At 42.4% G+C, this 13,332-nt stretch overlaps 1 protein-coding gene and 4 pseudogenes across 2 annotated transcripts in view; all 5 read right to left on the minus strand.

The window, feature by feature from the left end:
* The window catches only part of LOC122357473 (protocadherin alpha-C2-like), a 98,002-nt gene that overhangs the window by 54,268 nt on the left and 30,402 nt on the right, over nt 1-13,332 (minus strand). The window lies entirely within an intron of this gene.
* On the minus strand, nt 60-2,565 carry LOC122357481 (annotated as a pseudogene).
* Nucleotides 3,408-5,810, minus strand: LOC122357485 (annotated as a pseudogene).
* LOC122357484 lies at nt 6,932-9,427 on the minus strand (annotated as a pseudogene).
* On the minus strand, nt 10,696-13,194 carry LOC122357480 (annotated as a pseudogene).

The following is a 13,332-nucleotide window of genomic DNA, read 5'->3' on the forward strand; positions in this document are numbered from 1 at the left end:
TTTAAAAGTCCCACTAAGTGCCACAAAACTACAAAAAAAAATACCGAAATGAAAATCCTTCAGTTTCTTACCTTCTCTTTATTAGGAAGTGTTTGCGTTCTGGTAAAAGTGTCTCCTCCATTAATACTGATCAGTTCTGCATCTCCAGGAGGAAATGACGCAGGAAAAACCACTACGTCGTCACTTCAGCGTGTCCGAGCTAAAACACACGTCATACTGCTGAGTAGATTTGGAGTAAGACCAGCTCCCGTCAGGGTGAGTGGTGATCATCGGGGCGCTGTACCTGCCCAAACTACTGTCTGTCCTGTGACATTTTACAGCTATCAAACTGATGAGACTCAGGAAAAGATGACGGACACGCACACGATGGCGATCAGCAAATACAGATTTAAATCCGAGAAACTCTCCTCCTTTATCGGCGCGTGTCTGAACGGAGTCTGGACGTCACCTGCGTTTTCAACAACCACAACATCAATAGACACAGTCGCTGACAGTGAGGGCTCTCCGTTATCACAAACCAAAATGAGCAGCGGGTGAGTTTTCAGGTCATTGTCACTCATTCTCCTCTTAGTCCTGATCTCCCGCTGCTGCTTCCGATTCGGAACAGATTGTTTCCTTTGGGTTCAGAGATGTGGTAAGACAGCAGCGCGTTGTACCCAGAGTCTGCATCTACAGCCCTGATCTTGGCCACAAAGTAGCCCGCATCAGCAGAATAGGGAATGTTCTCGGTGTTCACGGAACCGAGCTCGGAATAGGGCGCCAGAATCCCGGGACTGTTGTCGTTCTCGTCCAGGATAAAAACATTGACGCTCACGTTACTGCTGAGCGGAGGAACACCAGAGTCTGTGGCCTGAACTTTAAACCCGAACGTTTTGGTCTCTTCGTAGTTAAACGACTGTAAACTGTGTATATCTCCACTGTCAGAGTTTATGTTGATCATGGATGTCACCGGGCCGCTTTTCGAGCTTTCTAGTAAAGAATATGTTATCCGAGCATTATCTCCTTCGTCGGGATCAAAAGCAGATACTGTATGAATAACAGCTCCGATCTGACTGTTCTCTTTCACATAAACATTAATGACGGGCTCTGGAAAGCGCGGCTCGTTGTCATTCACATCAGAAACGTGTACAGTAATGACACTGGTGCTGGAGAGAGGAGGAGTCCCTTCATCAGTAGCTGTGATAGTCACCTTATACTCGGACGCGCGCTCTCTGTCTAGAGGACCGTCTACAACCAGAGAATATTTATTTTTATACGTGTTTGTTAATACAAACGGAACAAGGTCAATTATTTTTAAATATACAGACCCATTTTCGCCAGAATCTTCATCTTTCACTGTAATTAGGCCGACCATTGTCCCCTTTGGTGAATCCTCCTTCACAATATTAACAAGAGAAGTTATAGATATTTCAGGAATGTTGTCATTGACGTCCAATATTTCCACCAATACTTTACAATGAGCTGTTCTTGGTGTCGAGCCTTTATCTCTCGCTTGAACCCGAATTTCTATAGCCTTTATTGACTCGTGATCTAATTTACCTTGAACTGTTATTTCACCAGATTTTTGACCGATTGCGAATGACTCGATATTTCTATCATTAACATGTTTAATAAAAGAATACTCAATTTCTCCGTTTAAACCAACATCTGCATCTCTCGCGTTTACAGTAACAACGGACGTTCCAATGGGAACATTTTCTGGAATTCGTGTTTTGTACAGCGACTTTGTGAAAACAGGAATATTATCGTTCACATCTATGATATTAATAATTAGACTTATCGCGCCTGATCTCGGAGGTTTTCCTCCGTCTACGGCGGTCAGTGTGAGCTGGATCACCGGCTGTTTTTCTCGATCTAAAGCTTTCTGCAGCACTAATTCAGCAGACACACTCTGATCTCCTCCGCTCTGAACATCCAGAGAAAAATGTTCGTTCGGGCTCAGCTTGTAGGTCTTTACTGAATTAATGCCCGCATCCGCGTCAAACGCATTCGGTAATGCATACCTCTCTCCTAAAAACGCGGCTTCAGATACATTTAATTGTAAAGATGAAGAGTGAAATGTGGGAGAATTGTCGTTTACATCCAACACATTCACTTCAAATCGGTACATGTTCAGTGGCGAATTAACAATGGCCTCCAATTCTAAAGTACATTTTAAGCTACGTCCACAAAGCTCCTCTCTGTCTACTCTGTCTTTAATTTGAAGTATTCCCGTTTTTCCATTTACATCGAAATACCTCTTGTTGGGTCCAGAAGCGATCTGAAATCCACGGTTTTCCAGTTCTTGCAAATTAAGGTTTAAATCTTTTACTATATTGCCAACCGTAGTCCCCGGACTGGCCTCCTCCAACACAGAATACGCAATCTGCCCGGAAGATATGCTCGGAAGGAAATGAAATACTGTCACATATATCCACAACGCATTCCTTTCTTTTAGTGAATTCCCCATGATCCGTCAGCATCACATCCACGGGAAATGTAAAAACATCCGTAAACCGTTGTAGCAAAATAAACCACGATCTGCTCTGCGATTCAGAAAACCTCCATTGTGGCTGGTCCCGAACAAAGCACTGCTCCAGCTCTGACGCCCTGCCCCAAAACGGGGAGGAGTCTCGCAGGGAATAATTATATTTAAAAAAAGATCATTTTAGCGCAGGTCGCTGATGACACCTTGTGGATATATATAGGTAGTATGAAACAGAAAATTCTATACTGAATATGTTTGGAGTGCAATGGAACTGTTTTAACACTCCACTGTCCAAATTCAGAAATAATAACTCAGTAAACTGAAGGATGAAGAAAACAATAAATAACTGTGAAATTGTTTAAAATTAATAATATGCGTTTCATTACTGAACAAAAATGTTTTCATGGGAAAATCTCTTTGACCCATCTTAAAAGCCAGTGAACACAATCGCTCGTGTATTTTAGAGACTGCAATTAAAACCACGTGAAGCGAAATTACTGCACAAAAGCAACAAATAACACTATCAAATAAAATCAAGTGGGTGTAAAATGCATTATTATAATGCTATCTATGATCAACGATATCAGCACCATGGACAGTAGACACTTTCAAACGGGACAGGAAGCACATGAACATGAAAAAAGAAATGTAGCTTATATTCTGAATGTAATTGAGACAAAAAGAGTCAAAAACCAACCTATAATTGTCAGCAATATAACTGAGGTTTTGAATGTCTTTTGGAATCAGAGTTTTCAGCACCATGGACAGAATACCAGTGCAGCATAGGGGAAATACATTTTAAAACTATAAGCGAAGGAAATAAAAATAGGCAATAAACGAAATGGCAAAGGTTATTTTCTTCTTTGTTTATATATTTGAACAGCAAGACAAATACAATGACAGCAAACAAAATAATGTCTTTAGCTTGCTTTTAATTTAATTATCTTACCTTCTCTTTATTAGGAAGTGTTTGTGTTCTGGTAAAAGTGTCTCCTCCGTTAATACTGATCAGTTCTGCATCTCCAGGAGGAAATGACGCAGGGAAAACCACTACGTCACTCTTCAGCGTGTCCGAGCTAAAACACACGTCATACTGCTGAGTAGATTTGGAGTAAGACCAGCTCCCGTCCAGGTGAGTGGTGATCATCGGGCGCTGTACCTGCCCAAACTACTGTCTGTCCTGTGACATTTTACAGCTATCAAACTGATGAGACTCAGGAAAAAGATGACGGACACGCACACGATGGCGATCAGCAAATACAGATTTAAATCCGAGAAACTCTCCTCCTTTATCGGGCGCGTGTCTGAACGGAGTCTGGACGTCACCTGCGTTTTCAACAACCACAACATCAATAGACACAGTCGCTGACAGTGAGGGCTCTCCGTTATCACAAACCAAAATGAGCAGCGGGTGAGTTTTCAGGTCATTGTCACTCATTCTCCTCTTAGTCCTGATCTCCCGCTGCTGCTTCCGATTCGAACAGATTGTTTCCTTTGGGTTCAGAGATGTGGTAAGACAGCAGCGCGTTGTACCCAGAGTCTGCATCTACAGCCCTGATCTTGGCCACAAAGTAGCCCGCATCAGCAGAATAGGGAATGTTCTCGGTGTTCACGGAACCGAGCTCGGAATAGGGCGCCAGAATCCCGGGACTGTTGTCGTTCTCGTCCAGGATAAAAACATTGACGCTCACGTTACTGCTGAGCGGAGGAACACCAGAGTCTGTGGCCTGAACTTTAAACCCGAACGTTTTGGTCTCTTCGTAGTTAAACGACTGTAAACTGTGTATATCTCCACTGTCAGAGTTTATGTTGATCATGGATGTCGTCGGGGCGCTTTTCGAGCTTTCTAGTAAAGAATATGTTATCCGAGCATTATCTCCTTCGTCGGGATCAAAGGCAGATACTGTATGAATAACAGCTCCGATCTGACTGTTCTCTTTCACATAAACATTAATGACGGGCTCTGGAAAGCGCGGCTCGTTGTCATTCACATCAGAAACGTGTACAGTAATGACACTGGTGCTGGAGAGAGGAGGAGTCCCTTCATCAGTAGCTGTGATAGTCACCTTATACTCGGACGCGCGCTCTCTGTCTAGAGGACCGTCTACAACCAGAGAGTAATAATTTTTGTAATTCGTCTCAAGTTTAAAAGGCACTTTGTTGGACCGCGACACAATGAACTACACCGTTTTTGCCGCCGTCCCTGTCGATCACTGACACGAGAGCTACAGCAGTGCTTACACTGGCGTCCTCTTTCACTGTATTTAGGAGTGAGGTCACGGTTATCTCGGGCTCATTGTCGTTAATATCCAGCACCTCCACCAGGACTTTGCAGTGCGTGGACATCGGAGGCTGTCCTTTATCACTGGCCTGTGCGCGGATCTCAAACGCATTGTTCTCCTCAAAATCTATATCGCCTTTAACTGTGATAACACCAGTATTCGGGTCAATATCAAACATCTGCAGGATTTTATTCTGATCTCTTTTAATTATAGAATAAACAATATCTCCATTAGTTCCTTCATCCAGGTCTGTCGCATTTAACACTACAATTGTCGTTCCAATAGCCACATTTTCAGATAAGGTTGTTTTATACAAGGACTTACTAAAAGCAGGAGCATTATCATTAATATCCAAAACTTTAATAATTATTAGAGATGTGCCTGTTTTAGAGGGTGCTCCTCCGTCTACGGCGGTCAGTGTGAGCTGGATCACCGGCTGTTTTTCTCGATCTAAAGCTTTCTGCAGCACTAACTCAGCAGACACACTCTGATCTCCTCCTTTGTGCACAGCTAATGAAAAATACTCGTTTGAGCTGAGCTTGTACGTGTTTATTGAATTTTTCCCAACATCCGCGTCTGTAGCGTGATGGAGCGGAAATCTAACACCGGGCAATGTGTTTTCAGCAATGTCTAGCGTTTGTGATTTCTCGCTAAAAGACGGAGAGTTATCATTTACATCCAGAATATTAATTTCTATTTGATAAAGCTTCAGTGGGTTGCTGATAACCGCTTCTACGCTGAGAGTACATTTAGATGCTTTGGCACAAAGCTCCTCTCGGTCTATTCTGTCGCTCACATAAAGAAATCCAGTTTTAAGATTTACCTCGAAATATTTTTTCTTGGATCCCGTGACAATCTGAAACACGCGCGACTCCAGTTCCTGAACATTAAGGTTTAGATCCTTAGCGATATTTCCCACCGATGTTCCCGGATTAAGCTCCTCTGAGACGGAATAAGAGAGCTGTCCTGAGACCGCGTCCCGACAGCACTCTAAAACAACGAGCACGACACACACCACGATAGATTTCCTTCTGCACGGCGAGAACATCGTTACATCCGGTGAATCCGTGCAATGATCCACGAAAGAGCAGTCTGTATTCCAGGTTCATCAACGTGAGTAAAGAAATAATGAACAATATTCCATTTTAGCGACAAAAAACAACCCGAGGCCCGCGCGCACTCTCTTCTGCGTCCAGTCTCTCTGAAACAAAGCCATGAGAAAACTCCTCCCAGATAAAACCGGGAGGGGCTTCCAGACGCTGGAGACAGCTCGAGATTCAACGGACTATAGCGACACCACGCGGATTTATACATTCATATCCATCAAAACCTTCATAAAAAGACCATCTTATCAAATTGCTGTTATTTTTCATTTGAATTAATGCTAGAAGAAAATATATAAATATTTGGTGTATCCAGTATATTAGAGGACATGGGGCATTATAGCTATCAAAACACAAATTCTGTATTCATATTTCATGTTAAATATATATATATATATATATATATATATATATATATATATATATATATATATATATATATATATATATATATATATATATAAACTTAACTACATTTCAACATGAGAAAAATGAAGTTCTATAGTATTAAAGTCCCTTGTAGTACGATAGGTTGACCAAATATAACCTAATGAATATATTAGCATTGTCATGAATTAATTGAAAGGAATGCGTGCAACAGTAATTAATTTGCACAGCATAGCTATAATTTTACATTTAAGCATGTTTGAAAATACAAATCTGGGCGCGTTTCCCAAAATGAACTATGGTTTCAAGTTTTTACTAATAGAGGTTATTGAAACTAATTACCATAGCTAGCATTGGTTTATGGAAATAAAGCATGGGAAATAAAAAAATTAGGAAGGAGAAAATAAAGGGAAGGCAGAAGTAGTTGTTGGATGTAAAAAGGTCAGGACCGGCTCAGAACCACGGACAGCTCCACAAACGTGCGAGAATTAATAATTAAACAACATATTAAACTATTCATTTAATTATGTTTATTTCAGGAAAAAAAACACTATTCACCATTAAGCCACTTTTAACATTTTAATTCTCAGAAATAAGTAATGTCTGTCAATAAAAAGAGGTCAATGACAGAAAACGTTAAAAGTCCCACTAAGTGCCACAAAACTACAAAAAAATACCGAAATGAAAATCCTTCAGTTTCTTACCTTCTCTTTATTAGGAAGTGTTTGCGTTCTGGTAAAAGTGTCTCCTCCATTAATACTGATCAGTTCTGCATCTCCAGGAGGAAATGACGCAGGGAAAACCACTACGCCACTCTTCAGCGTGTCCGAGCTAAAACACACGTCATACTGCTGAGTAGATTTGGAGTAAGACCAGCTCCCGTCAGGGTGAGTGGTGATCATCGGGGCGCTGTACCTGCCCAAACTACTGTCTGTCCTGTGACATTTTACAGCTATCAAACTGATGAGACTCAGGAAAAAGATGACGGACACGCACACGATGGCGATCAGCAAATACAGATTTAAATCCGAGAAACTCTCCTCCTTTATCGGCGCGTGTCTGAACGGAGTCTGGGCGCCACCTGCGTTTTCAACAACCACAACATCAATAGACACAGTCGCTGACAGTGAGGGCTCTCCGTTATCACAAACCAAAATGAGCAGCGGGTGAGTTTTCAGGTCATTGTCACTCATTCTCCTCTTAGTCCTGATCTCCCCGCTGCTGCTTCCGATTCGGAACAGATTGTTTCCTTTGGGTTCAGAGATGTGGTAAGACAGCAGCGCGTTGTACCCAGAGTCTGCATCTACAGCCCTGATCTTGGCCACAAAGTAGCCCGCATCAGCAGAATAGGGAATGTTCTCGGTGTTCACGGAACCGAGCTCGGAATAGGGCGCCAGAATCCCGGGACTGTTGTCGTTCTCGTCCAGGATAAAACATTGACGCTCACGTTACTGCTGAGCGGAGGAACACCAGAGTCTGTGGCCTGAACTTTAAACCCGAACGTTTTGGTCTCTTCGTAGTTAAACGACTGTAAACTGTGTATATCTCCACTGTCAGAGTTTATGTTGATCATGGATGTCACCGGCCGCTTTTTCGAGCTTTCTAGTAAAGAATATGTTATCCGAGCATTATCTCCTTCGTCGGGATCAAAAGCAGATACTGTATGAATAACAGCTCCGATCTGACTGTTCTCTTTCACATAAACATTAATGACGGGCTCTGGAAAGCGCGGCTCGTTGTCATTCACATCAGAAACGTGTACAGTAATGACACTGGTGCTGGAGAGAGGAGGAGTCCCTTCATCAGTAGCTGTGATAGTCACCTTATACTCGGACGCGCGCTCTCTGTCTAGAGGACCGTTAACCATTAAGGAATATCTGCTTTTGTAAGTATTTTCTAAGCTAAATGGCACAGAATCTATTATTTTAAGCTGCACAACACCATTTTTACCAGCGTCGCCATCTTTAACTGTGATTAATCCCACCATCGTACCTGGAGGCGAGTCCTCCTTATTTCATTAACCAAAGACATCATGCTTATTTCTGGTACGTTATCGTTTACGTCAATCACTTCGACTAAGACCTTACAATGTGATGCTCGCGGATTTGGACCCTTATCCTCTGCCTGAATACGAATCTCAATCGCAGCGGTTTCTTCATAATCTATACGACCTTTTATGATTATCTCGCCAGTAACTGTGTTGATAGAGAAAGCATTTACACTGTTATCATGATCATGATTTATAAAGGAGTACATGACTTCACCGTTGACACCCTCGTCTGCATCTTTCGCGTTCACCGTGATCACGGAAGCACCGGGTGGTGAATTTTCCGGTATGCGCACTTTATAAAGTGGCTTGTCGAACACAGGGATATTATCGTTCACATCTACTACATTAACTATGATCTGTGTCGTACCTGATCTCGGAGGTTTTCCTCCGTCTACGGCGGTCAGTGTGAGCTGGATCACCGGCTGTTTTTCTCGATCTAAAGCTTTCTGCAGCACTAACTCAGCAGACACACTCTGATCTCCTCCGCTCTGAACATCCAAAGAAAAATGCTCATTCGGACTCAGCTTATAGCTTTTTATCGAATTAACTCCAGCATCGAGATCGAAAGCGCTTGGTAATGTAAACCTCTGCCCAGGATATGTCTGCTCAGAAATATTAAGATACAGTTTTGAGGTGCGGAACGTCGGTGCATTGTCGTTAACATCTAAAATATTTACCTCGAATCTGTATATGTTCATCGGCGCATTAACAATGGCCTCCAACTCTAAAGAGCATTTCGAGCTCCTGCCGCAGAGCTCCTCTCGGTCTATTCTTTCCTGACAAAGAGAATCCCATTCTTTGCATGTAGATCAAAATATCTTTTGTTTGAACCCGTGACGATCTGAAATCCTCTCCTCTCGAGGTCTTGCACGTTCAAGTTCAGATCCTTTGCTAAATTTCCTACCGTGGTCCCAGTGTTCACCTCCTCCGATACGGAATACACAATCTGCCCGTTTGCGTAACTCCAGTTATTAAAGAAAAGCACGATAAAAATCCACTTAAATCCCCGGCAGCGTTCTGTCATGTCCATACTTCTTCAGGTTAGTAAAACTGTGGCTTAAACAAAAAAATATATATATATATAATTCACATATTCCGTAACACGCTTGCTGCTTTCGCAAAGACACCGAGATATCAACCCAAAGCGTCCCAGTCCTTTCAAACAAAGACCTCTGACGAGGCGAGGATCCCTGCCCAACGAAAGGAGGAGCTTTACCGAGATGCAGGACAATATTACACGGGTAGCCACTGACACCGTGTGGACAAACATGCTCTATACTTCAAAATACCCCGCATTTTTTTGGACATCAAACTTACGCAACATATTGAAAAGATAACGTAGGAAACAATCCACCATATCTTGATATATAAGACGCCACCTATCACAATCAGATGATCCAAGATATACTGGATAAAACAAGCAATACAACAGATGAAATCTAAAAAAATAGCCTACAGGAACCCGAACGATACACATCGTGTTGTTATGGAAACGTGCATTAATAATAAACATGCCAGTAATGATATTAATAATAACATATTGTTGAAAATATGTAAACTTTCGTTTATTAAAAGGAATAGTTTACACGAAAAATGAAAATTAGCTCATAATCTACTGACCCTCAAGCAATTCTAGGTGTTTTTGACTTTCGTCTTTCAGACAAAGTTTCAAAAAAAAAAAAAAAAAAAAAAAAAAAAAAAAATCCTGACTCTTCCGACCTTGATAATACTGGTGAACATTGGCCTTTACTTTAAAGCTCCATAAAATGGCATATATCCGTCGTAAAACGAACCGTTTTTTAACTTCTCCCGTTCGTTACCGGCGTTTAGTTCCGTTCGTCTATTCTCTTTTGAGTTTACTTTACGTAAAACAAGTTCAGAACCACGGACAGCTCTTCGCTCGTGTATTTTACAGACTGCAATTAAATCCACGCGAAGCGAAATTACTGCACAAAAGCAACAAATAACACTATCAAATAAATCAAGTGATTGTGATTATGATTGTGATTGTGATTGTGTTATTATAATGCTATCTATGCTATCTATAATGCTATCTATGATCAAGGCTATCAGCACCATGGACAGTAGACACTTTCAGACCGGGCAGGAAGCACATGAACATGAAAAATTTTTAGCTCATATTGTGAATGTAATTGAGACACAAATAGTCAAAAAGCAACCTATAATTGTCAGCAATATAACTGAGGTTTTGCATGTCTTTTAGCATCAGAGTTTTCAGCACCATGGACAGAATGCAGTTTAAAACTATAAGCGAAGGAAATAGGGTATAAACGAAACGAATGTTATTTTCTTCTTCGTTTATATATTTGAACAGCAAGACGAATACAAGAAAAATAAACAGCAGCACCAAACCACAGCAAACAAAATAATGTCTTTAGCTTGCTTTTAATTTAATTCTCTTACCTTCTCTTTATTAGGAAGTGTTTGCGTTCTGGTAAAAGTGTCTCCTCCATTAATACTGATCAGTTCTGCATCTCCAGGAGGAAATGACGCAGGGAAAACCACTACGTCACTCTTCAGCGTGTCCGAGCTAAAACACACGTCATACTGCTGAGTAGATTTGGAGTAAGACCAGCTCCCGTCAGGGTGAGTGGTGATCATCGGGGCGCTGTACCTGCCCAAACTACTGTCTGTCCTGTGACATTTTACAGCTATCAAACTGATGAGACTCAGGAAAAAGATGACGGACACGCACACGATGGCGATCAGCAAATACAGATTTAAATCCGAGAAACTCTCCTCCTTTATCGGCGCGTGTCTGAACGGAGTCTGGACGTCACCTGCGTTTTCAACAACCACAACATCAATAGACACAGTCGCTGACAGTGAGGGCTCTCCGTTATCACAAACCAAAATGAGCAGCGGGTGAGTTTTCAGGTCATTGTCACTCATTCTCCTCTTAGTCCTGATCTCCCGCTGCTGCTTCCGATTCGGAACAGATTGTTTCCTTTGGGTTCAGAGATGTGGTAAGACAGCAGCGCGTTGTACCCAGAGTCTGCATCTACAGCCCTGATCTTGGCCACAAAGTAGCCCGCATCAGCAGAATAGGGAATGTTCTCGGTGTTCACGGAACCGAGCTCGGAATAGGGCGCCAGAATCCCGGGACTGTTGTCGTTCTCGTCCAGGATAAAACATTAACGCTCACGTTACTGCTGAGCGGAGGAACACCAGAGTCTGTGGCCTGAACTTTAAACCCGAACGTTTTGGTCTCTTCGTAGTTAAACGACTGTAAACTGTGTATATCTCCACTGTCAGAGTTTATGTTGATCATGGATGTCACCGGGCCGCTTTTCGAGCTTTCTAGTAAAGAATATGTTATCCGAGCATTATCTCCTTCGTCGGGATCAAAAGCAGATACTGTATGAATAACAGCTCCGATCTGACTGTTCTTTCACATAAACATTAATGACGGGCTCTGGAAAGCGCGGCTCGTTGTCATTCACATCAGAAACGTGTACAGTAATGACACTGGTGCTGGAGAGAGGAGGAGTCCCTTCATCAGTAGCTGTGATAGTCACCTTATACTCGGACGCGCGCTCTCTGTCTAGAGGACCGTCTACAACCAGAGAGTAATAATTTTTGTAATTCGTCTCAAGTTTAAAAGGCACTTTGTTGGACACGACACAATGAACTACACCGTTTTTGCCGCCGTCCCTGTCGATCACTGACACGAGAGCTACAGCAGTGCTTACACTGGCGTCCTCTTTCACTGTATTTAGGAGTGAGGTCACGGTTATCTCGGGCTCATTGTCGTTAATATCCAGCACCTCCACCAGGACTTTGCAGTGCGTGGACATCGGAGGCTGTCCTTTATCACTGGCCTGTGCGCGGATCTCAAACGCATTGTTCTCCTCGAAATCTATATTGCCTTTGACTGTGATAACACCAGTATTCGGATCAATTTGAAAAATGTCTAAAATGTGATCTTGATCTGTCTCTCTAAGCGAATAGATAATCTCACTATTTGTTCCCTCATCTTTGTCTGTTGCGTTTAGAATTATTACAGTGGTACCAATCGGTACGTCTTCAACAAGATCAGCTTTATACAAGGAGCGACTAAACACAGGAGCGTTATCATTATTATCTAAAACTCTAATACTTATCTGAGACGTGCCTGATCTTGGTGGATTTCCTCCGTCTGCAGCGGTAAGAGTGAGCTGTATCACAGGCTGTTTCTCTCGGTCTAACGCTTTTTGTAAAACTAGCTCGGCAGAGACACTCTGCTCTCCTCCTTTGTGCACAGCTAAAGAGAAATACTCATTTTGGCTTAATTTATATGTGCTCACGGTATTTTTTCCTACATCCGCGTCAGACGCATACGAAAGAGGAAATTTTACTCCCGGTAAAGTGTTCTCAGCGACGTCTAAATACTGAGTTTTAGCAGTAAAGGACGGAGAGTTATCATTTACATCCAGAATATTAATTTCTATTTGATAAAGCTTCAGTGGGTTGTTGATAACCGCTTCTACGCTGAGAGTACATTTAGATGCTTTGGCACAAAGCTCCTCTCGGTCTATTCTGTCGCTCACATAAAGAAATCCAGTTTTAAGATTTACCTCGAAATATTTTTTCTTGGATCCCGTGACAATCTGAAACACGCGCGACTCCAGTTCCTGAACATTAAGGTTTAGATCCTTAGCGATATTTCCCACCGATGTTCCCGGATTAAGCTCCTCTGAGACGGAATAAGAGAGCTGTCCTGAGACCGCGTCCCGACAGCACTCTAAAACAACGAGCACGACACACACCACGATAGATTTCCTTCTGCACGGCGAGAACATCGTTACATCCGGTGAATCCCGTGCAATGATCCACGAAAGAGCAGTCTGTATTCCAGGTTCATCAACGTGAGTAAAGAAATAATGAACAATATTCCATTTTAGCGACAAAAACAACCCGAGGCCCGCGCGCACTCTCTTCTGCGTCCAGTCTCTCTGAAACAAAGCCATGAGAAAACTCCTCCCAGATAAAACCGGGAGGGCTTCCAGACGCTGGAGACAGCTCGAGATTCAACGGACTATA

Source organism: Puntigrus tetrazona, chromosome 14 (genome assembly GCF_018831695.1).
Source record: "Puntigrus tetrazona isolate hp1 chromosome 14, ASM1883169v1, whole genome shotgun sequence".
Taxonomy (NCBI): domain Eukaryota; kingdom Metazoa; phylum Chordata; class Actinopteri; order Cypriniformes; family Cyprinidae; genus Puntigrus; species Puntigrus tetrazona.